Source organism: Callospermophilus lateralis, unplaced genomic scaffold (assembly GCF_048772815.1).
Source record: "Callospermophilus lateralis isolate mCalLat2 unplaced genomic scaffold, mCalLat2.hap1 Scaffold_66, whole genome shotgun sequence".
NCBI classification, from domain to species: domain Eukaryota; kingdom Metazoa; phylum Chordata; class Mammalia; order Rodentia; family Sciuridae; genus Callospermophilus; species Callospermophilus lateralis.
Genome location: NW_027514882.1, coordinates 1,797,699 through 1,822,198, shown reverse-complemented (window position 1 = coordinate 1,822,198; position 24,500 = coordinate 1,797,699). Strand labels below are relative to the sequence as shown.

General features: G+C 32.3%; 1 pseudogene; it reads right to left on the bottom strand.

Annotated features, from left to right (window-relative positions):
• The window catches only part of LOC143640835 (ephrin type-A receptor 6-like), a 160,441-nt pseudogene that overhangs the window by 104,512 nt on the left and 31,429 nt on the right, over positions 1-24,500 (bottom strand).

Below are 24,500 nucleotides of genomic sequence, written 5' to 3'. Positions count from 1 at the left end.
TTTACTTTTACAGATATATTTCTAAGAAATGGACTGATGAGCATTTTATTGAAATAAAATGAAAATTGAAAAAATACAGAACATAAATCTATAAGAAAAAGGATGATAAAGTGTTAATGCTAAGCTTTATGAGTTGAAAATATATATTTTAATGAAATAAAATGTCAAATTTCAACAGCAATATGTAAACATCCCCCCCCCAAAATATCAACTTTTCCTTTCAAATTTAAATTTCAGATTTAGTGGTAGAAGCAATGAAAAACTTATGAACAAAGAATATCATGAATGCGAAAATACAGTTTCTATGAAAAAAGATTAACTCAAGCATAGCTGAACCATTTGTTTCTATTATTGAATAGTTTAATTAAATAGAAAAATATCAAGTAAAAACTTCACAAACCACTCTTTTATATTAGCCTAATATCAACAAAAGATGTAGAAATTCACTGCAATTTGAAAATGCAAAACAGGCCAAAACGAAAAGTCAACTACAACCATAGCTAAAATGTCAGTACATGAAAAACTGTATTTTGTAAATCAAACATCCCAATAAACCTTCAAAATCAACTATTTCCAGCTAAGAACACAGTACATCATCTTGTCAAGTTCAAACATATACTGCATTAGTAGACATATTTTCTATTCAAAACCAAATTTGTGATACTCTGGAGCTTGTTTATGCACAAACAAAAGATTAACAAATGTAACATACAGAAAAGTGTCTGAAACTACACATGGAAATTTATTTCTGAAGAAAACATGGAAGAATTCTAGTGTTACAATGTATAAAACACAGCATTAAAGGATAAGATGTAATTTAGGAGCAAGGCTTCTAAATCATTAATTTATAATCACCCCCTTCAATCACCAGTTTAATGATATTTTAATTTTTTCTATAGGATTTAAGTTATAAGCCAAAATTCATATTAAATGGAACCAAAAGTCTACTGTTCCTTCACCTCTTACAAGAGACCTTAACAAGGATGATAATTTTTAAAAGACATTTAAACTTACCCCATTTGATGGATATGTCGTCCATCCTAGTTCTCCCAGCACAGTTGTCGTATCTAGCAACACAACTGGAATTAAATAAATAAAACTTGGATGAATTTCTCAACTTCTGTAAAAATGTTAAATTATTTAAATCAATATCACCTACCCTTATTATTTATCACATTAGCCCAAATAATTTTATTACTTGTTTTTTACATATTAAATATTAGCATATAATAATATCAATGATTTGATAAATGAAATAGTGATGATTTTAAAATAATATACATACTTATTTCAGCACTGTTAAACCTAAATGTAATTAAAAACTATTTAAAAGCCTTTTCTAGCAGATATTGAATGATAAAACCACCTCTGTGTATCTCCACTTTATTGTATTTTTATACTTTTAAAAAAATTATATTAATGCCAACAAACTTCTGTTTTTATGTTATTAAATATCCTTAAGTGTTATCAGCAAAGTATGAACTGCTATCTTTAAAGTAGACTATATTATTATAACTAGATATATAATAATTAATAAAGGATGCAAAAACAAAAATTATGTGCCTTTTTTGTAACAAAAAGTAACTTCATCTTGTTTAAAACAAGGCAGACATGTAAACAAATAGTAAGCACATATTCTGTGAAAATTCTAAAATAGCACTCTTGCAATTAAGTTGAACTAAGGTTGAGAAAGCAGCTCAGGAAGGCTTCACAAAGGACATAAAGCTTGAGCTAGGCCAGACAAAGGTCTTCAATCACATGTAGTGAAAATGTTTTTTTTTTTTTAATTTTAGAAAACCATCTATAAAGTAACTGAGACATAACTAAAAAGAGTTGTTCAATTTCTGGAGACTAAGAATGGAAATTATTTTGAAGTAGGAGATTGGAAACAATGATGGAAGGGGCTGGAGACTGCCTGATTAGAGATTTTGTGATGTTTCCAGTATTTCCAGAAAGAAAGAATATATATATAGAGAGAAATATAGATATAATCAGACCTATATTTTCATCTATTAATTCCCAGGCCCCACAGAAGTATGTAGGCCATGGGTTACACTGAGAAACAATGCTTTCATATCTCATCATTAATTTCAGTTAATCTTGCAAAGAAGGTGGGTTTTATTGAGCTCAAAAAAAATTACAATGCCAATGTGATTATGACGTTTGGCATCTACTCTTTAGTGTCTTTGTAAGGATTCCATAGCTTCACTTGAGTAGCATTATATGGTACATTTTACTAATAAACTTTAGAATATGAAACTCTCATTAAGTTTCTGTGATAACATTTACTCATTGCAGAATACCGGTACTAAACATTTTCTTTTGTAAAACTAAGTTATAATTTTTTAATTTTTATTGTAGAATTTTCCAAACATATTTCAAAAGAGATAATAGCTTAATGATCTCTCATATAATATTCACCTGACTTTATTAATTACCAACTGTATGGTCAATCTTGTTTTATCTATGTGTGTTTACCTTTCTTCCACTGAAAGATTTCTCTGAAACAAATTCTAGTAATTATATCATTGCATCTGTAAAAATTTCAGATTTATTTTCTAAGATACTTTTATATTAACTATATCTTAATTAATAGACAATAATTCCTTAAGGTCAAATATCAAGTCAATGTTTAATACGCTTTGTTGTCTCAAATCGACAGGAAATCAAACTCCAAATAAATGCTATATATTACAATGAGCTGGCATTCCTCTATTAAATCTCCCATTATATTTTCCAGTTACTTATTGGTTTTACTTGCTATAAAATTCACCCTTTCTAAAATGCACATTTCTATGAATTGTGCAAATCCCCACATTCATTTAACCATGGCTAGAATCAGGCTATAAAATATTTCAATTATTATGTATATATTATAAAATATTTCCCAAATTTCTTGTGACCCTTTCTTTATAGTGAATCTCTTTCCCATTCTATCCTCTGGAAATTACTAGTCTGATTGCTGTCCCTAGAATTTTTTCTTTTCCAGAATTTCAAATCATATAGCATGTTGCCTTTTGAGCCTGTTTCTTGCACTCTGCTTTTGAGATCCATATATGTGGCTTCATGTATTAATTCCTTTTTACTCTGACAATGATTCCAGTGTATGTAATTCCCTTTTGATGAACATATGGACTGTTTCTAACTGGGAAAATCGTATATGAAGCCACTATGAATTTTCATGTATAAAGTTTTAAAATACCTATTTCATTATTACAAGGGAAGTAACTAGGAGATATATTACTGAGTTATAGAGAGAATACTTATCAAAACAAACAAACAAAAAAAAAAAAACAACTGTCAAATTGGATCCAAAATGGCCACAAAATTTTTACATACCCCATAGCAGAATGTATGGTTTTACATTTTCTTCACCTATCAGGCCCTGGTATTAGCCAGTTCCTTTTAAAGATGTTCTGACAGAGGTGCTTTAAAGTATCTTTGTTGTTTTATTATGTATGTCCCTTAATGACTAAATAATTATTTTTTTCACTACGTTAAATCAAATTCCTAGGGGAAAAAAGATTGTTTTGTCCCACATTCCAGGTTTTCTTAATAGATCATGAAATACCACTGAACAACTCCCTCATTTCCTCCATTTTCTTTAGATAGGTAGATATATCTATATCTAGTGACTTGATCAGATTCACTTATTTTTTTCTTTTTTGGTCTGCCAACTTCACTGGTGGTATTTCAGAGCCCACATCCCAGAAAATAGGGAAAATATCAACATGAAAATAAAACAAAACAATTTAGCAATCAACTTTCATACGCTTCCACTGATGAAAAATAAATAATTTGAGCATATACAAGGTTAATGACCATAAGAGACTGAAACACTTCACATATGCTTAAATCCATGCATTCAAATTGACTATATACCTAGTGTTAACTTTTGCTGGATGTTAGAAAAACATTTTTAAAACTGATTAAGTAAACTGAAAAGAGTAAAATATGTTATTATCCTTTTCTCCATGAACTACTTCTACACAACAAAACAGTTAATGAAGGACATTTCTCTTATTGAAATATTCCAGTTAATAAATTAAGAAGGAATGACTGAATTAGGCTACACCATTTGCTAGTAATAATTAATAAATATATTTAGGTAATGGTTTTCCATGGCTGCTAACATCACAGAAAGAAATAAAAGGAGACATAAAGAGCTAGAGCTTTGAAAAAGTCTTTTTTTTTGTAGTTTAATTTACTCCATATTACCATACAATTCTAATAAACCTGGAAGTAACAGAATGAAAAGCACAGTAAGGATGAAACACACACACATGCACACACACACACACACACACACACACACAACACAATGACACATCTGTGAACGAATATGAATTCATTCAATGCAAGAAAAATAATCTCACATATTAGACAAAAAGATAAACACAGCACTATAATAAACAGTAATAGCAATGCGATTATCTTGTTACTGAATGAACGTTCTTTTTGTTTTTGGTATGTACTCTGGTGGATAATCCAGATTGTCAACTTGATTGGATTAAGAGATGCCTAAAATTAAGAAGTTTCTTGGCATGTCCATGAGTTTGTTTCCGGGAATTATGGGCATGACAGAGTCAAGCTGAAGGGGAGACTCAACCTAAGGTGGACAGCAACTTCTAATAGGTTGGGGACTGGATGGAACAAAAAAGAGGAGGAGGAAGCCAAACAGATGCAAAGGCTATTATTCTTGAGCAGATGTTCCAATTGCTAGTGTGATTCCCAGAGAAACTCAGATTCCTGCTCCTTCACTTTCCCAAGCAGACTCTTTCCAAAGACTCCCTAGGAAGTTTCAGGCCTTTGGTACTGAACTGGAGCTGCATCTTTGATGCCTCTTCTGAAGCTCCAGCTGCCTGGACTGAGGAGCTACAGGTTTTTCTGGGTCTCCAGCCTGCAGAAGGCCATCATGGGACTATAAAGCTTCTGATCCTGTAAGCCAATGAAATACATCCCATTTTTGTAATCACACACATATATATTCTGTTGGTTCTGTTCCTCTAAAGAATCCTAAATAATCCACTATTCAAAAGAATAGAGATGTAATATCCATGTTTACTTCAAAGTACTGAGAAGTTTCATGTTATTTCATACTTTTGAAATAACTCATTATTTCCCTAACAGGTGGGAAAAATGACAATACACAGTCACCAAATAAGGACATAGCATATCCTTCAAGTAATCTCCAAAGTGTTCTAAAAGTTTTTTTTTATATTCCCATTTAAACAGATCTTTATGAAATCAGTACACTAAGAAACAGCTGGGGCTGGGATTGTGGCTCAGAGGTAGAGCACTTGCCTAGCATGCCTGAGGCACTTGGTTCGATCCAAAGCACTACATTAAAAAATATATAAATAAGTAAACAAAATAAAGGTATTGTGCCCATCTACAACTAAAAATAGTTTGGAAAAAAAAGACAGCTGCATTCCTATGTACATTGCAGCAGTATTCACAATAGTCAAGATACGAGAACAACTGATCAACTGTGAATAAATAAAGAAAATGCGGAACAGACACAGTGGAGTACTATTTAGCTGTAAAAAAAATGAAGTCCTGTCATTTTCAACAATATTTTGATACCAGTCTTGTAGATAAGGATCGGTCCTCGTCCCACTGGTGTTGAAGATTAAATACCCGAGAAACACGAAGGCAAGTGTAGAAAGCATGTTTACTTTAAAAGACACAGAGGCAGGATTCTTCTCTGAAGAGAAGGGGACCCAGAGCTGGAGTGGGTACATCTTGCTCTTTTATAGACCCCAGAATGAACTACTTTCTCATTCTTCTCCATATATGTGCCTAAGGGTAGGAAGGAGCAGCAACTCCTTATGCTGGAAAGTGCCATCCCAGTGGTGTTAGCTGTTAGCAACCCATTGTCTTTGCTTTGATAACCAACCCTCATCTTCTCAACCTCCTTATTCATTACCTACACTGACTGCCAGACCCTCACTCCCTGCCTCAGTTTGTTGAAAGTTGTGACATATCCTGTCCACTCAGGCCAGGCAGGGCTGCAGGGAGATGGCTTTTTGGAAAAGAAAACATGTGGGGAGTCAGCACAGTGGGCTCATTTCATATAAACTAATTAGTGATACTGAGCACCTTTTTCAGATACCTGTTGGCTATTTGCATGTCTTCTCTCCAGAAATGCCCAATCAAGCATTTCGCCCATTTTTTAACTGGATTAATAGATATTTTTTGTTTCTCAATTATAGGAGTTCCTTATGTAGTTTGGATATTAACCAAATGCTTTTTTTTCTTTAAATACTCAACTTACATGAGAAGACTAAAGCTCATGAAGGATATATAATTTTTCTTAAAATAACACAAAGTGATAGAGGATTCTAGTCAAGAAGACTGATTCTAAGTATTTTTCCACAGTATTTTTTCCTTACCATATTAAGTTGAAATACAAAACTCCATTAATAGGTTTTTCTTTTCATTTCTGTATATACAAGGAAGCAACACTATTTCTCCTGCAGATCATACCTCTTCCTATATTTGATCCTAGATTTCTCAAAGCTTTGTACAGAAAATTCACAGACTACCCACAAATGAAGACATTTAAATATACGGCTTACTGGAGAAACTGTTCAAAAATCCCTGCTATATATTGAAATTTATCAAAAGAGATTTTCTTTTATATTATACATAGATATTATAGCCAATAAGTTGTTTAGTCAACATAATAATTATTCTTTCTAAAACATTTAAACTGCTTTGATTTTTATATCTGTAATTGTATACTCCAGAGTATATTCATTTAAAACAAAGGAAAATACATATGTACAGCTATAAAAATGTAGATGCTTAGCTAGTATGTTTTGTTCCTTAGTAGCTACCAGGAAATTGATCTAATTGCTTTATTTCATTACCTTGCAATCATGTATTTTAAAAATTCCAGAGTATAAAAAAAATTAAAATTTGTGTTGCAGACAAATCAAGGACAATGCATTGATATTAAATGAACCTAAAGATTCACAATTTCCTTATCATTATATGTGGTGAATGTCTTAATTTTATCATTTCTTTCATATACAAAACCCCCACAAATCTAGAATTTCCAGCCACACTAATTACAATGAACCCAGCAAGGTGAGAGCTCCTCCTACTGGCTTTAAACAAAAGTTATCTAGTCCCTACCAGAGTACAAAATTACTGTAAACCTAGCAAAGAAAAAAGAAATTATCATCAGTTAAAAAAATAAATACTTTTTCATTTTAAATTTAATGGTAATGTTTTAAACAGAAGTACCAACACATTATCTATTAAAGGGTACAATTGAAATTATAATTATTTATTTATATTGTAATGAATGAGAAATTAGATAAGCCAAAAAGTAAATATTAGGCTGAGGATATTAACATACTATTTTGAAAGTATGTATTTTCTTAATAAGCAAAATAATGCATATATTTGCAAAACTATACCAATTCTCCTAATAACTTTAAGAACAAAACTTTTCAGCAAATTCCATTTCTCTGAAAATATCTTATAACTTATTAGCATTTCCTTCACTCATTCTCTATTATAAGAAAATTTCACTATATTCTAAAAGAAAAATTTAAAAAATAGATATAACTTTAGAAGTACTAGAGTAAATCTGAAATAATTAAGATTCAAAAACTCAATACTAAATTTTAGCTTTTAAACAATTTATCAAGTCTATCCATTCTAGTGAGGGATATTAGTTTTAAAATAGTGTATTGATTTATAGTACATAATAGATCAGTTTTATTCAAACAAAATAATAAAAAGGATAATTTTATTTATATACCATTTTGAAAAAGTAAATAGGACGTAAATTAACCACTAAGAAATTATTCTTTTAGAATAATTTTATAGTGAAAATTCAACAAATTCACATAACAGTAAGTGAATTTTGTCAATACTGAAATCTGTCATTACTCTTAAAAGTTTAGATGATCATAAATACATGTTAGGAGAATTTTAACATATTCCATACAAAACAAAACAAAACAAAAAAAAACAAGCTTTTTTTTTTTGGTAGAACCAATCAATGCAGAAAGGGAAAGTTACATTTATAAAGTCACACAGTAACAACCCAGCAGTAAAGGTTTAGGAAGGGTCTAAGACCTACTCTGTGTAACACAATCTACCATCTCCCTTAACTCTAAAATCACAGCAAATCAACAAGAGAAATATTCCTGATATGAGGACCAGATATAATCAAAGAAAACTTCAGGTTACATATTTATAAGCAGAAATGTACCTTTATATATTTAGAAGTAGTCTATTTGAATATTATAAAATTTGGATGCTTTAACTCATTATGTCCCATTTATGGAACACCAAGATATTTAAATTGAGCAAGGAATATACTGCTTATGGAAACTCTGAAATAAATACTTATGTTTCTAGAGTTCTATCCTTTTGAGAAAATAGGTGAATGATTACTGGTAATTTTCATTGATATTATTAATTCATTAATGACAATAAATCATAACAAAATCTACATTATCATTTCCAACACATTTTAATGGATTGGGGTCAATTTTAGTCCCAGAACTGAAAATGTGGAACCTAATAGATTAAACTGACACACCCAGCTTTGACAAAACTACATATTTGTGCTTGGTGAAAAACCAAAGTTTTTATATTCCAGTTCTATATACTATGCTATATACCCTCATATCTAGTTGGAACCAGTATTTAATTCCACAAAAATCTAATGCCTATTGTTTTAAATACATATGTTGGTTAACTGTGTTTAGCCCCTGGTAGGTCCCTGTGTGTACTGACATTATTTTAGGACAACATATCCCAAAAGATATCACCTCTTCTTGAAAATAATTAATTTTATCTACAACCTGAAATCAATATTTGATTATTAGTTGTACCAAGATCACTTTGTCTAATTGCTGTTGTTGTTAATTCCGCTGTTGCTTGTCTTATTTTTAATATGGGTGATGTCAACAATTTTATCTACTCTAAGTTTTGAGCATTTGAAAATCCTACTTGGAAGGTAATGAGTAAATACATGGGAAGGTTAAATAACTCTTTCAAATCAGAGGGGAAAATACCAAGTCTAGCTCAACTCTAAACTCATATCCTCATCTTTCTACCCCACTAGAAAAAGATATCTTTAACAAAAAGCAGGTCTGTGTGCCTTCTATACAATAAACATTCCTTTTTAGTTCTGATGAAAAAAAGTTTTAACTATAAAATTAAATAGAAAAGGCAAAAAAAAAACCCACCTCTATAATGCTGTACTTATAGAACTTACTTTGAAAATAAAGTGAACCAGTTTTCTATTATTTATAAGACAAGGAACACTGTATCAGAAGTGCCACTGAAAACCTAATCCAAATAACTAGTGAAGTTCACTCTCATTTTGACACCTTCCTATTTCACTCTGTCAAGGCACCTGTAGATCATCATCCTACTTAACAGAAGTTTTATTAGCTTCCTCTTTATAATCATTATCATTCCTAAAACCTGTCATTACCAGCACTTACCATAGAGGCCAAAGAAGTGGGATATAATCTAGCACAAGACCACTCAGCTACAGGTTCACTCCTGGGTGCCCGAGCAACACCTCAGAAGCTGTGCTCTCCATCAGACAATTCAGTTGTCTCTATGGTTAGAAAATGACAGGATAGGGCTGGGGATATGGCTCAAGCGGTAGCGCGCTCGCCTGGCATGCGTGCGGCCCGGGTTCGATCCTCAGCACCACATACGAAGATGTTGTGTCTGCCGAAAACTAAAAAATAAATATTAAAAATTCTCTCTCTCTCTCTCTCTCTCTCCCTCCCTCCACTCTCTCTTTAAAAAAAAAAAAGAAAATGACAGGATAGGAAATTTGCCATGTTCCTAATTAATAGCAGTATATAGTTCTTCCTTCTGACATCTTCAGCACTTTAGCCTATAAGTAAATTAATTCTTTACTTTAGAACCTAAGTTATTTGCATTTGTTTAAATTATTACAGAGTTTAAATTGGTAGAAAAGACTACTATCTTTACTCTTAGATTTTCCAGTCATATTTAATAAATGTCATGAGTTTCTCATCTCACACAGAAGTGTCCCAGTTAGCCCAGACCATTGAACCTGCTCCCCATCGCTTCCACAGCATCAAAGATGCTTTTTTGCCTTTCTAGTTCTATCCTTTCTTACATTTCCCACTTGTCTTTCATGGGCTTTGGACAGTCACCATTTTTTTTTTGAAGAATATTATGAAACTTAAGGTTTGAAAAATTGTTTTTATACCTCTGGCAAAAGATATTATAACTACTTAATTCAAAGTTCTAGCTATAACATATTGGCCATCTCAATGCAAAACCTTTTCTATAGAAAAAAAGAAAGGTCTAAAAAAGCTACTGAAACTTTTATCTCAAAAGGAAATAGTGGTTTCATATTGAAAAGGGAAAAAATGTGACTTAAGAATTACACAAGATTTTTTTTCTCTCACTGAAAATGGAAGGAATATTCTCCCTGCCTTGTTTTATACTTCATTACATATATGTTAAATTCATGAAAATAAATTTTAACTTTGTTCAGTAGAGTATATAGGGACACAGAAATGTTACTTGATTTTATCTATTGTGTTTTGATATTATTCCCACCAATATTTATTGAGTCTGTAGTATTTACAACTCTATTAGGCAAGGTAGGATATAGTTTATAAAATATAATATTTACCTTCAGGAGTATTAGCTGAACGTATATCACTTCTACTATTGGAATTTTGTGTTACAGCCTATAGCATACTTGATTCAAACACATAAATAGCAAAAACAATTAAAATGGCCTTATTTAGAAGTACAGACAAGGAAAGTCTATTTAGTAGACTGTGTAGAATTAAATTGATATTGTAAAAGGGCAGACATCCAATATCACATCAACATCACCATCAAACTGTCAGTAATTGAAACACTTATCCCAGTTTTTATGGAAGTGACAAGGTTTAAAAGATTGTAGAAATTCATCGTAGGAGTCAACAAGATGAGAAATAATAATTCTCTAGTAGTAAAATACTCTCCAAAATAATCCCAAGTACAAGAAGTATCTATTAAATTTGCCTGGAGAGAGCACTTGACATAAAATGGGATTTTTTTTGGACTGGAGGTTGAACCCAGGGGCACTATACCACTGAACTACAATCCTAGTCCTGTTTTTGTTTTTTGAGATAGGCCTCAGTAAATTGCTGACATTGGCCTTGAACTTGCAATCTTCCTGTCTCAATCTCCATAACTGCTGGGATTATAGGTATGCTCCACCACGTCCAGCTCAGAATGAATTTTAAAAATTAAACATTAACACAAGTAAATAATGTAATAATCCAAACTTTAGTCAACAAAAATGATAAATTACCAGGTAAAAATCTTAAACTGTATTGTCATATTTTTGAAATAAAAACATATTAAGCAACTTCTAAAGGACAAAATTTTGTTCATTGAAATTATGATCAAAATAAGATACCACAATTATATTAGTTTAATTCTGCCAACAAAGTATGAGTGTGTGAGAGATAAAGAGTAATAAAATGCTTGAATTAATGAATGCAGCTAAGAGAAGAGAGTCTGGGCAAGAACCTCATTTTGAATAAAAAAATAAATAAATTTTAACTACTGAAAATGTGAAGGACAAATAAAGTCAAGTACTTGAAATTAAAATGGCCATTGTGCTTAGTTTGTGTTGGAGATGATCAAGGGCTATTTGTATACCAACTATTTGAGATATTGTTAATGGGTAAAGCAGTCTCTAGAAAAAATAATGTGAAAATAGACATTCGTCTAAGCATTGAAGGGCTGTGAGAAGATACATATATTCCATAACGTGTGGAATCCTCTTCTGTGCTTCAAATGATACAAGTATTTTAGCATGAAGTGCTCTCAGGCTGCTCACTTTCAATCCAAACCCTGTGCATCTATCCCCATTTCCCACGGTGCACAGTATTTAAATTTTTCCTTCTCTTATGAGCTGTCCCACTAAAAGCATCTCTCATATGAAGAAGAGAATAACTAAAGTAGCACATGAAGATACTTACTAATATTCATTTCTCCTGATTCTTTGTGCATTAGTTATTTATTTATCCAACTTAATATGAATTGCTTATAGTATCTTTTGGGTAATATTGACTTGGGACTCTTCATGGCATTCCTAAAATCACACCATCTAAGCAGTTTCATAAAAATATGCACAAAGATAATTCTTAAAATTTCAACTTCAATCATGTCCCAAGAAATTACATGCTGCATTATATCTTCTATGTATATCCTGGGTTGCATACATGGCTTCATTAGTATGTGCTTGTGTAATCTTGTCCAAGTCATAATTTTTTGTGTTTAATATTTTAGTTTTAGGTTGACACAACAAGTATCTTACTTATTTTTTAAGTGGTGCTGAGGATGGAACCTAGGGCCTCATGTTATTAGGTAAGCACTCTACCACTGAGCCACAACCCCAACCCTGCCAAGTCATAATTCTTATTCACTAAAGAATTGTTCTGCTCTAAAAGATGTAATTCCCCAAGTCTTAGTACCCACTATGTCCTGGCTATAAATACTGTGATCTTGTTAGAAACTTACTAGGGTCAAATAACAGTATATAAAAGTGCCACAGTCTCTGGCTGGGCACAAATCATGAGTCTCCACACAGCTTGTAGATTCAAACAGCAATTCTTTATTCCCGAACTCACACCGGCCGTCTACAAACACGTTCTGGGGGAATCCACATTCTCTGCCAAAATCCACTCTCTGCCCAAATTCACTACTCCTGGGCTTCTGTCTCCCAAAATATACTGTCTGACCCTAAGAACTCAAGAGGAACTCAGCAGCAGGATATGCCCTATTCTAAAGGGGGAACACCCTAATCTCCTATTATGCTAAACCGCCCTAAAGGGGGAACACCCTAATCTCCTATTATGCTAAACCAGGAACACCCTAACCTGGTCCCTGAGCAAGGTCACCTTACATGCAATGTCCTGCAAAATGTCCTATTTCCATGAGTCCTTCCACTAAAGAAACATGGGGGTACGCTGGCAAGGAAATTGTCATACCTACTTGGCTGATGGCTCCCAGGATAAAAGTAAGAGTGACAATTAAGTTTGTATCATGTATCATGACTGTCTTCTCCCTTTCTCTTTTAATTGATCCATTCCAGGAGTCTTCAACAGAGATCTGAGCATAATCCTGTTTTATCTTAAATTTTCTAAATCTAGGCTTTTCAGTTGACTCTAGAATTACTATCCACAAAATCCACTAGTCAATTAAAAAAAAAAAGTGGAGTTAAGCTGCCAATATTGAAGATGCTTCTCTAAAGCAACTAACTAAACTGTTTCTGAATACTCAAATTTCTCAGCCAACTGCTTCAAGATGTGTTTATCAGGTCATGAAACTTGATAATTTATTCATAAAATAATATACTTTCTGAGGAGATGCTATCAAAGAATAATTTGAAGAAAAACATAATTTTCCAACCCTTTTACCATAATTTCAATATCCTTGACTACCTAAAGGATGAGTATTATCTTCTGGAACACTAAATTGAATTGTTTGGTAAGTAATATTGTTGGTGCAACAGAATGGTCTATAACAAGAGAAATGGGCAGGAAAAATGTGAACACTTAAATAAAATATTAAGACAATCAGTTGTCATATCATTTACACATTAAAAAGCTTTTAGCACAATTATTTGATAAGTAAAGTCATAAGCATTATGTAGGACAACTTCCTACTGAAAACTATTGAGGAAATGTCAGAGCGAATGTAATGCCAAATTGAGAGACACATGAACTATAAGACAGCTCATCTTTATTGGCATGTTTCTGTACTGCAGAGGAGTCAGGAGGAGGAATGGTTCATAAATGAAACATTTACAAATGTGACCCATGCCAGGAGCTGTATTACTTTAGTATACAGAAAAGAATGACAGATGGAAGCTTTATTGTTGGAATAAAAAATAAAATTAAAAAACCCACATAATTATCATCATTACCCTGTAGGGAAGGCAAGTTAGTAAGTACTATTGTCAAATTGTTTATTACCAGGATCTTGTGCAATAAAATAAATGCAATAGAAATGATAATGGCATTTTAACATTTAGAAAATGGAGAATATTTTATTCAACATGGGTTTCTCAAGTATAATTAAGCATAAGAAAGCAGATGCCTACATTCAGAAGACATTGATTAGTTTTCTTAATTTACTGATTACATAGGACAATGGATTATGGGAAGAAATATATAATGTTGAGAAACACTTTTGGTGAAGTCACCAGGATCCATATCTGTCCTAGACTCTCATGGTAAAAGATTTCAATTTTTATCTCCCCATAAAGGAGTGATCATACCTTTGGAGACTGATCCTTGCTAATTAAGCATGCAGGAGACTAACATAAATGAGAAAGACAATTTATTCACTGATGATTTATCTACCCAGGGAATCTTCTTCCCTGCAGGTAAGTCCATTCAGGAGACCAAATTATAGATCAGAGATTTATTGGAGAGTACTAAATTACTATAAAGGAATGACCCTGTTTTATTTTGAAAACTCCTCTTGATCTCTTTTATGGAATGAAGAATTTTATCTACCCATGTTAAAGCTCTCAACTTTAAATAGTAATAAAGCAACATCAAGAAGATTTTGTTTTGTTTTATTTTCACTTAAATTGTTTTTCAAATATACCTTGCTACCAACTGCTGTAACTCTGGCATTTCAAACACCATTTATAAGACATGTTAGAGTGTCGTAGCCTATCTTTTATTGCCTAATTTTTGGCTTAATTATTTTTAACTCAGTATTCCCCTCATCTTTTTGACACTAAAATCTCTTTAGCACTAAATATATATTAACATTTCATACTAAAATATTGAAGAGAACATGCATAAGAAACTTTTGCCTTAAGATATGCAACCTTTGGTATCTATGGGAGACTGGTTTCAGGACCCCCATGGATACTAAAATATGAAGATATTCAAGTCCCTTACATAAAATGGTGTAGAATGTGCATATAACCTATACACATGCTTCCTACATTTAAATCACTTCTAGATTACTTGTAATACCTAATGAAATGTATATGCTCTGGAAGTAGTTGTTATATTACTGTATTGTTAGGGGGAAACTGATTAAAAGTCTGCATGTGTTCATTAAAGACAATAGCTTTTTCCCCAAATATTTTCAATTTGTTAGTATATGAATCCATGGATATGGATTCTTATTGATATAGGAATTTCTTGGCATGGCACTCAAGACTATTGTTGTCTTGGTTCCATCTACCTGTTTCAATTCTTCTTTTTATACTACATCATTCCCATTATATATTACTTTGATAGGCTGTTAATCCTCAAACATACCTTGCCTTCTCACGTTCCAGTTCCACCATTCCATTCATTCTATTCCTTTATGTTTGGAATACTCTTGCTTTACTGATTCCACAAATAGAATCCTAGTCACTATTTATGGCTTAGCTTAAATGTGACTTCATATAGAACCTTCCCTAATTTACCCCCAAAAGATGGAGATGTCCTCCTTTCTATGATCCAATGAAACCTGTATATAGTACTTGACTAAGAGAATGTTCTTACTTTGCCATGATATATGCATTTCTTAGTGTAAATATTCTCCTATAGACTGAATTCCTTGAAGGCCAGAACTCAATTTTCACTTCTATATATTTCCCCATTGTTGAGGGTTTAAAAATGAAATAACAGCCTCTCAATTTTCTGTGAACCTAAAACTGCTCTTAAAAATGAAAGGCTTTGTAAAAAATTGTGCTGTGAATGGATAATTATGATCGTAATGCATTCCACTATTGTCATGTAAGAAATAAAAAAATCTTAAAAATAAATACATACATACATACATACATAAATACATGGGAATCAATGATACAAATTACTTCTGATTTCTCATCAGAAACAATGAAGGGGAGGAAATAATGGAATACCTTTGAAGTGCTAGGGAAAACAGAAAGTTGAAATTCAAGTCAAACTTGGATTCCGTATGTAGGAAAAAATTATCTTAAAAGTGAAATAAACATTTTCAGAAATAAAAATGAAAGGCTTTTTTAAAAAATAGAAATATTTGAATGAAATTATAAAATGAAAATAAATGTTTGATGAATTATAAATAACTACATATAAAAAATCTGCAGTTAATAAATAGCTCAAATGTGATTAAAAATTGCTAACTTGGAGTAAGTGAAAAAATGGTATACTTTCAGTAGCTGAAAAAGAGTATTGAAAAGAGTACATTGGAGAAGGAGTAGCTAAGACTATAATTATAAATTTATTGGTTCACAAGCAATAAATAATAAAAATACTTTGTACTTTTATGTCAGATTGTGCCAAAAAAAATTTAGAGCACTGACAAAGTCACAATAGTAATCTTGAAGTCCTGATCATATGGGAAAGGAAAAAAAACTATCAAAAAGAAAACATGATCCAGGCATGTAAATAATTTGATCAAAATAAATCAGTGGGAACACAGGAATATTTATCTATATTAGTTTATATGTAAATGCAAACATGAAAGTATACACTCAAGAGTACTTCAGGGAAAAAAAAGCTAAGAACAGTGGGAACCATCTATCCATAATAAACTAAGTCTTGTGATGCACCCAACATAAAAAAATAGCTTTTTTCCAACTTCAGTGTCCATAACACACTGTCTAAGAAAAGAAACATGAAATGACATCTAAAGTCATTTAAAAAGAGCTATAGAAGTGGCTACAACTTCTTTGAAGTTAAATATAGGGATCCTACCGAATTGACACTTTCATCTGGAAGTGGGCAGAATGATATCTTTAACAGAGCTCCAATATAGTTTTCATATAAATGCAAACTTTTGGTAAAGGTAATTTATTAGACACTAGGTATACTGAAACATCAGAAAATAAATTTTAATAAATCTCCACACTTCTTATTGCTGTAAGATGCAGTTACCAACTTTGATGGCATAACCTCTGTTGCCTGGAAGAAGCTGAGAACATGGAGAAGCACAGGAGGCTCTAGGGAGCCAAGATTTTACATTATTTCTTGGAAATCCTTTCTTAGAAAGGGAGTACAAATCACAATAATCAGCAAGATGTAGCATACTCTGACCGTAGGGTTATCAGCTATTATCCACTATATTCTCTATCCAGTCAACTTATTTACAAAGAACTGGGTACTATTACCTTTAAAAAGTTTATGCTAACTTGAAGGAACTCATAAAATAACTAAGAAAACCTAAATACTAAATAATTTTAATTCCCCAATCCTAGGCAAGAAGCTCCAATGTGAGAAACAACAACAATGATATCTGCCTTATCATTAACACCATGGTCAATTATCTGTTCAGCAAATACTCTGTAAACCCAAGATTTACTGCCCAGGGAACTCAAAAAATTTTGAATAAAGGGCAACAAATTGATAGAAAGCAAAACACTTTGCATTAGCAAGTTATTTTGGGGGAGTGAGCAAGATATTTCAAAAATTAAGTAATCAAGGGAGCTATTAAAATCATGGAAATGCAACTGAGAACATTTAGTAAACTGACTTAAACTTGTGAAACAGTAATTTAAGGAGACAATTTCAAATTCATCTTGTCCAGAAAATTAAACTTCAATGTATACCCTCCTTATATAGTACTGAACTCATGTTAAACCAAAATTTTTTCTTAACAGTTTTTCTTATCTAGAAATTTAATAGATCAGGTGCTCCAGACCAATTCCAAAATATCATACACTATATGCAGGGTCGGCCATTAATTAAAACATCTGATCAATTAAAGATACAGCTTACAAATACACATTTATTCTTTGAGGCTTTCTTATAACATTCTTGAATATAGTATTTTTCTTCCGTATTGCTTAAATTTCAACATATATTAGGAGCAAGTCTCAAGTGACCAATATTATGCTTTGTTCCTACAATATTTTGACATTCAACTCCCAAGTCTTTTATTTTCCCTTACCATTAATAAATTCCTTGAAGCACTCCAGAACTTATTGAACATATTTTTCAAAACTTCTATTTCTCAAAAATATTAAAATCTTTGGGCCTTCCTTCAAGCCAACATGCTCTTCTCTTTATGACTAACTTACTCATCCTCAGTCTCAGTTTACATGATTCTCCTGATATCCTATGTCTAATGGTGCAGAAGTAGCACATTTAAAGGGTCTCCTTAGGCCAAGACACATTTCCTGACAAAAATGCGTGAACAAGGTTAACTACTTGTTCATTTACCTCCATGGTGAGACTAAGAATTTTAGGAACTTTAGTCATCTTGCTCATCAACATTTTTCTAGGTTCTTGTGCAAAGCTCTATGAAAAGGCTATTATAAAAATCCAAATAAGAAATGATGATAACCTTGGCATAAAAATTCCCCCAACTGATGAAAGGTCACAGTAAACTCTCCTTCCTATCAACATTTAACATATCTGTCAATTTCTGTTTCTTGTTCACCATGAGAATTCACATGCTATGTTTATTCATCATTATATACCAATTCTGATTCATACTATCACTTTTTGAAAAAACAGAAGATAACATCATACTAATAAGGAATAAGAAACCCTGATATATCAAGAGTCTTACTATAGATCACTCAGGTAATTTTAGTAGCAGATTAAAATTCCTAGGTATAGTGCTTTTACCACTGTGCTGTAAAAATTCTATATTCCTAGCTTCCAGAACATTCCATGTTTTTCAACATATTTGGGCTTATACAGGGCAGGACAGCAAGACATTTATCTCCTACAACTGTGTCATATAGTTTTCAGAGAATATTTGATTATATTAAGTGGTGATTCTTTTTATTGGAAGAGCTATACTTCAATATTATTTTACTTATATTTCGTATGTTCATCTTTTTAGGTATATTTTATTTGATTTGATTTATCTGCTACTATTCCTTCAAGAAATATCTGTAAGTCACTTTTACCCTTCAACCCAATGTAATCTTAAGGCAGTAGCATTAATTTGCCATGCCTTTTTGCTCATAATATTATAAATTTTAGAAATAGAACATTTTAAGTTCAAGAAAATGACTAAAATTCAAAACTCATACAATTATGCTATTAGTGTTCTCCTCAATCAATCTGATTTTTGCCAAAGGTATGGAAACCTGCAGTGTTGAAGGAGTATGTGTTTAGATTCTCGTCATAATCTCTCACTAGCTGGCTATGATTTTCAACTCACCAAAATTAAGCCAATGGAATAAGTAGTCAAGGGGTGTGGTTTTGTAAGACTGGTTGGGTCTTGATCTGGGTTTTCTGCTAAGACTGGAAATTAGTCAAAGGGGAGTCTCTCCTCGGTGACCATTTTAAGGAAATTTTCCTGCTGTAAAAAATTTGATCCTGAAAGAAATACTGCTTCTTCCAGTTCAAGTTCCTCCTCAGCTTCTAGATCACATCATAAGACTAGGAAGCCAAATGAGCTTTTAAGGCAGTATTCCTTCTAAAGAGATCCAGAAAAGTTCCATTCTTACTGTTCCATATCTATGGCATGCAATGTGTATCTGACTCCCAGGCACAACAAGCCTGCTTCTGCCTCTGCTGTTCCATCCCATGATACTTATATCATAGACTCCATCATAATCCTTATGCTACCCAAAATGCAGTGAACTATGATTACCCTTTAAGTCTCCTCCTTTGTGTTTCCTAATCTAAAACAACACCCTGCCCCAACAAAACTGAAAATCTGACACTGGACATCTCTAATGCTAGACAAATAGGTTTTTAAGAAAACTTTAACTACAAGCCACACAGGAAACAGTCTAGTAAGTACCACTAGTATGTTGAGATTTGCAGGTATCATCATCTCTACATTCCTGGCCTAGGAATTTTAGCTAAACTCAAGTCTCATTTTTAAAACTAGTAATAAAACAATTTTAGCTGACAATTTGAATGATCTCCGCATGTCAATCACATTGCTAAACATATTTTGTGCATATTAACTCATTTGCTATTTATTTCAACCTTATTAAAACTAAGAAGTCCTATTACTACCTTCATTTTACTAGTTAAGAAAACAAAATCTTGCCAGACTTGGCGGCAGACTCCTGTAAAGCTGCCCAGATAGATGTGGCAAGAGAATCACAAATTCCAGGCTAGCCTGATCCACTTAGCAAGACCCTGTCTCAAAACAAAAAGATTAAAAGGTTGGAGGACATAACTCAGTGCCAAAAAGTCCCTGGGTATGATACCCACCATGAGTGAATACAAAACATACATGCATGCATACACACACACACACACACACACACACACACACACACACACAAAGAAACTGAAGTTCCGAGGAGGTAAAGAAACTCTGGAAACACAGCTAAGAAAAGGCAGAAGCCTCTGAATCTAACAGCAACTTTAAAGCTCAAGTACCTAAAAACTATGCTTGATGCCTCTCTGAGCTTATGAATAACAAGAGAATAGAAAAGTGTAATAGTAAAGGAAATAGAACAGTCTACAGTTCAAGAAGAATGAAAGGAGAAAGTGATTTCTCAGACAGGAGACTTCAGAGGGATTCCTGCGCTCTCTTGGTTTCCTGCCTGAAGGATTCTAATAAGAAGCTATAAAAAATTAACACAGCAAGACTTGAAAGTTTACATGATTTTATATGGATCGTCTCCTGACATAAAACCAACAAAATAATTACCTTAATATTATTTATAATTTTAGAAATAAAACATCATAAAACTTGATTTTAAATTAAGTTGATTTTATAAGGAGTTCCATTATACTGCCTAATCTCCCACAGTGTAGAATGAATAAATATCGAGCCAGAGTCATTCACATTTCCTATGAACAATAAAATATTTAAGCTGGAACTTTTTTAAACTATTACCTTTGAATTTTATAATATTTCACACCTAATATTCTCAACTGGACCAAGGTAATGAACAAATCTTATGACATAGGGCTATGGACATTTGTATTCGGTCAGCAACTTCTGAATTAAAGCCTGCTGGGAAGCTAAACTTCATGTCTTATTTACTTCTGCTTTGAAGGCTGCTGAAAAAGACAGCTCTAACTTTTGATAAGCCCATATTTTCCCCTAGGAAATTTCCATTTTTTCCCCCAAATTGTTCTGGAAAAAGCAGTTACTGTGTGTTGTGTAGACCAAAAGGCAAAATTAAATTTGTTTCACTTAAAATATCTGAATCTCAGTATTTTCATGTGGTTAAGCTAGATTACTACCCTTAAAATTTTTTATAAGAAATAAAAACAAAGTAATTCAGGAAATTTAAGAATAAGGGGAGTGAATACAATCCAGACTGGCATGAAATACATATTTTTTACAACTTCATGGCCAATTTGCCCTACATCAGGGAACTCTTGAACATTTTTTTAAAAAAAATCATTTAGTATTACATTGCCTGGCAAAGTGTATCAATCGAATTTTCAAATTTTAAATATGGAGGCTTAAGTGTTTTTATAACAACTGATGTAGTCACTATTGTTTTCAGAAATTTTTATCAGATCTTTAATTTTCTTGAGTTTGCTCAGAAAATTTGGATTTAAACAAATTTCTAAAAAAATAATAAAAATAACTTACTCTATGATTACAATCACTTGTTTAGAATTTTAGTACACATCAGTATAATTTCATTATGGGGATGAAGCATATTAAAAACTAAATAAAGCCTGACCTGTAACACAAATTTAATTAAATACATATATATTTAATATGTACCCATGTATAAGCAAATGTAACATGAAAATATGGCATGAAAGGTATTCATTTTCATTTTAAGCCCATGTGGGATGAATAAATACATTTCTTACAGTTAACAGTACTCCTAATGAATATTATTTTCTATGTCAACTGATATGGGTTAGATTGAGATGTCCCTCAAAAGCTCATGCATGAAACAGTGTTAGAAAGTTCAGAGGTGAAATGATTGTGTCATGAGAGCTTTAAATTAATAAGTTCATTAATCCCCTGATAGGGATTAATTTGGTGGTAACTGTAGGTAAATAGGATGTGGCTAGAGGAGATGGGTCCCTATGGAATGCCTTTGGGGTGTATAATTTGTCCTTCTTGATCAGAGCCTGCTCTCTGCTTCCTGGTCAAGTCCTGAACCACTTTACTCTACCACACTCTGCTGCCATGAAGTTCTGCTTCACCTCCAGCCCCAGGAAATAAAGCAAGCTATATGCGGACTGACCTCTGAAACCATAAGGCCCCAGAATAAATTTTTTTCTCCTAAAATTGATCTTTAGAGGTCTTTTGGTCACAGCAGCAAAAAAATCTGACTAAAACATCCACTGTCAGCACATAAAACAACTATCCCAAACTTTCCATCTTGTTAACATTAGCTTTTAGTAAATGACTATCTAAATAAGCAATCAATAAATCCATAATATGTAACAAATGAATGAGCAGTAACTATTTTATCTACTTAGCCCTTAACTAATCATATCAATTTGTAAATGATTTGCAATAACTATTACATATCTTTTAGAAAAAAATTAAAAGTTTGGCTTCAGTATGCTCATACTATTCCCTAATATCCAAAAATACAGAAATAATTTTTTTTCATATAATTTATCCCCTAATATATTTAGCAAAAATAGCTTACTAATAATGCTTTTCTTAAAGATTGTAATCCTAGAATTCCAAAAATCTTTTATTGAAAATATTTCCTAACCTCACTGATTATAAATTCATACTGATATTTAAGTACAGAATGTTCAATCAGACCTACAAGTGTTTCTTTCTTCTTCTGAGTAGTATTACTCTGTTTTGTATTAACAATAATGAAAATAAATTTAAAATGTGCCATGTTTGTGGGGATTTCTTAGAGTTTCCTTTATATCATTTCATTTTCATGGAGGGAAAAAATAAATGTGGCAATCAATATTTTGATAAATGTTCAAAATTATTTTATAATTTCCTCCCTTCTGCTGCAAGGACAAGAATATCAGTAAATATGACAAATTACTGACTATTTGGGGTTTGATTTCTGAGCATTTTTGCAAAACATTTTACCACGAACAAGATATGTTTTTTTATTCATTAATAGACCTGTTTGGGATATTTTTTAACTTATAAAACATTAAATACCACTTTCTTATACAAAATTAATAGCTGAGGCAAAAATAATTAGGCCTTTCTTCTACTGGTTGAGATTTGAAACAAAAATGGAGGAGAAACCAGGCTTTTGAGAAATCCCAGTTACTATGCTCTAATGAGCAGGCACCAGAAATGTTATCCACTCTATAAGAGCTGCACCAGATAAAGGAATAAAGACTCTTACACTACAGAGGAGACATTAAACCCAATATACTTTCCCTGACACCCCATAACCACAAGCCAACCAACCAAACAGGAGATCCAGGAGTAATCTAGATATAGTGTAAGAATGGTCATTAAGATTATTTTTTTTCCATTTTCAGTTACAGGTATGGTAAGGTAAAAATAACTGCCTTGCAATCAAAGATGTTGGATGGGCTTTTGGGTGACCAGCTACTAATACAGTCTTTCTTGGTATTACATCCATAAACTTCTAATACATCACCACTACTTATGATGAGTTAGCTAACCACTCCTGGATTTCATGATACATCTTAGAATCAGAGCAACAGAGAGCCTCCTGAATCAGGGCAACAGACACTACAGAATGCAGTGTTTGCAGGATATATTTCTTAATCTCTGAGCTTTTAAAGACAGAGAAATCTGCTAGCTTCTTCTCTTCTAGGAACTCAAATCAAAGAAAACCTGACCAAGTGTTGACATAATTAATATGTTAGCTCTCACTTCGGGTAAAGATTAAAAATTCATCATTAGAATTCACTAATGGCCATCAGGAAGTTAAAGAAAGCAGAACAAACATACCAAAAATACTTTTTTAAAAAATCTTTTATTGATTTTTTTTAAAATACATGACAGCAGTATAATGCATTACAATTCTTTTTTTGCATATTTTATTGGTGCATTGTAATTGTGTAATGCACATAATTACATAATGATACATAATGGCGAGATTTGTGGTTATATATTCATACATGCACACAAGACAACAATATGATTTGGCCAATATCATTTCAAAGTACTTCCCCTTTCTTTCTTGTCCTCCCTCCCTTTGGTCCCTTTCCTCTCTTCTACTGATTTCCCATTTATGTTATTGAGATTCCCCCACTTTTCTTTTCCTTTTTCCTCTCTAGCTTCCAAAATTTTCACTAATTTATGTGATAGCATTTCTTGGATAGAGGTGAAATAATTTTGATGATGTGAAAACAAACATATATTAGGTGCTTAAAAAAACAAAATAAAGCAAAAATACTTTTAATAAACTATTGAGAGCAATCAACAAGATATTTGGACCAACATTAGTGGAGAGGCACTAACAAAGCTACAGATGTAAGGACTTTATTGCATTCTAGCTGGAGAGTCTTTGTATTATAGCACATAAGCCACACTGCATGGAAGTTAATTGGACACAGCATGCTACCTACCCTAACACAACTGCTAACCAAATTAATAAGTCTCCCTTAAGCCCCCACCTTGAATCCTTAAAGACTGATTATATTTGGAGAAATGCAACTTACATT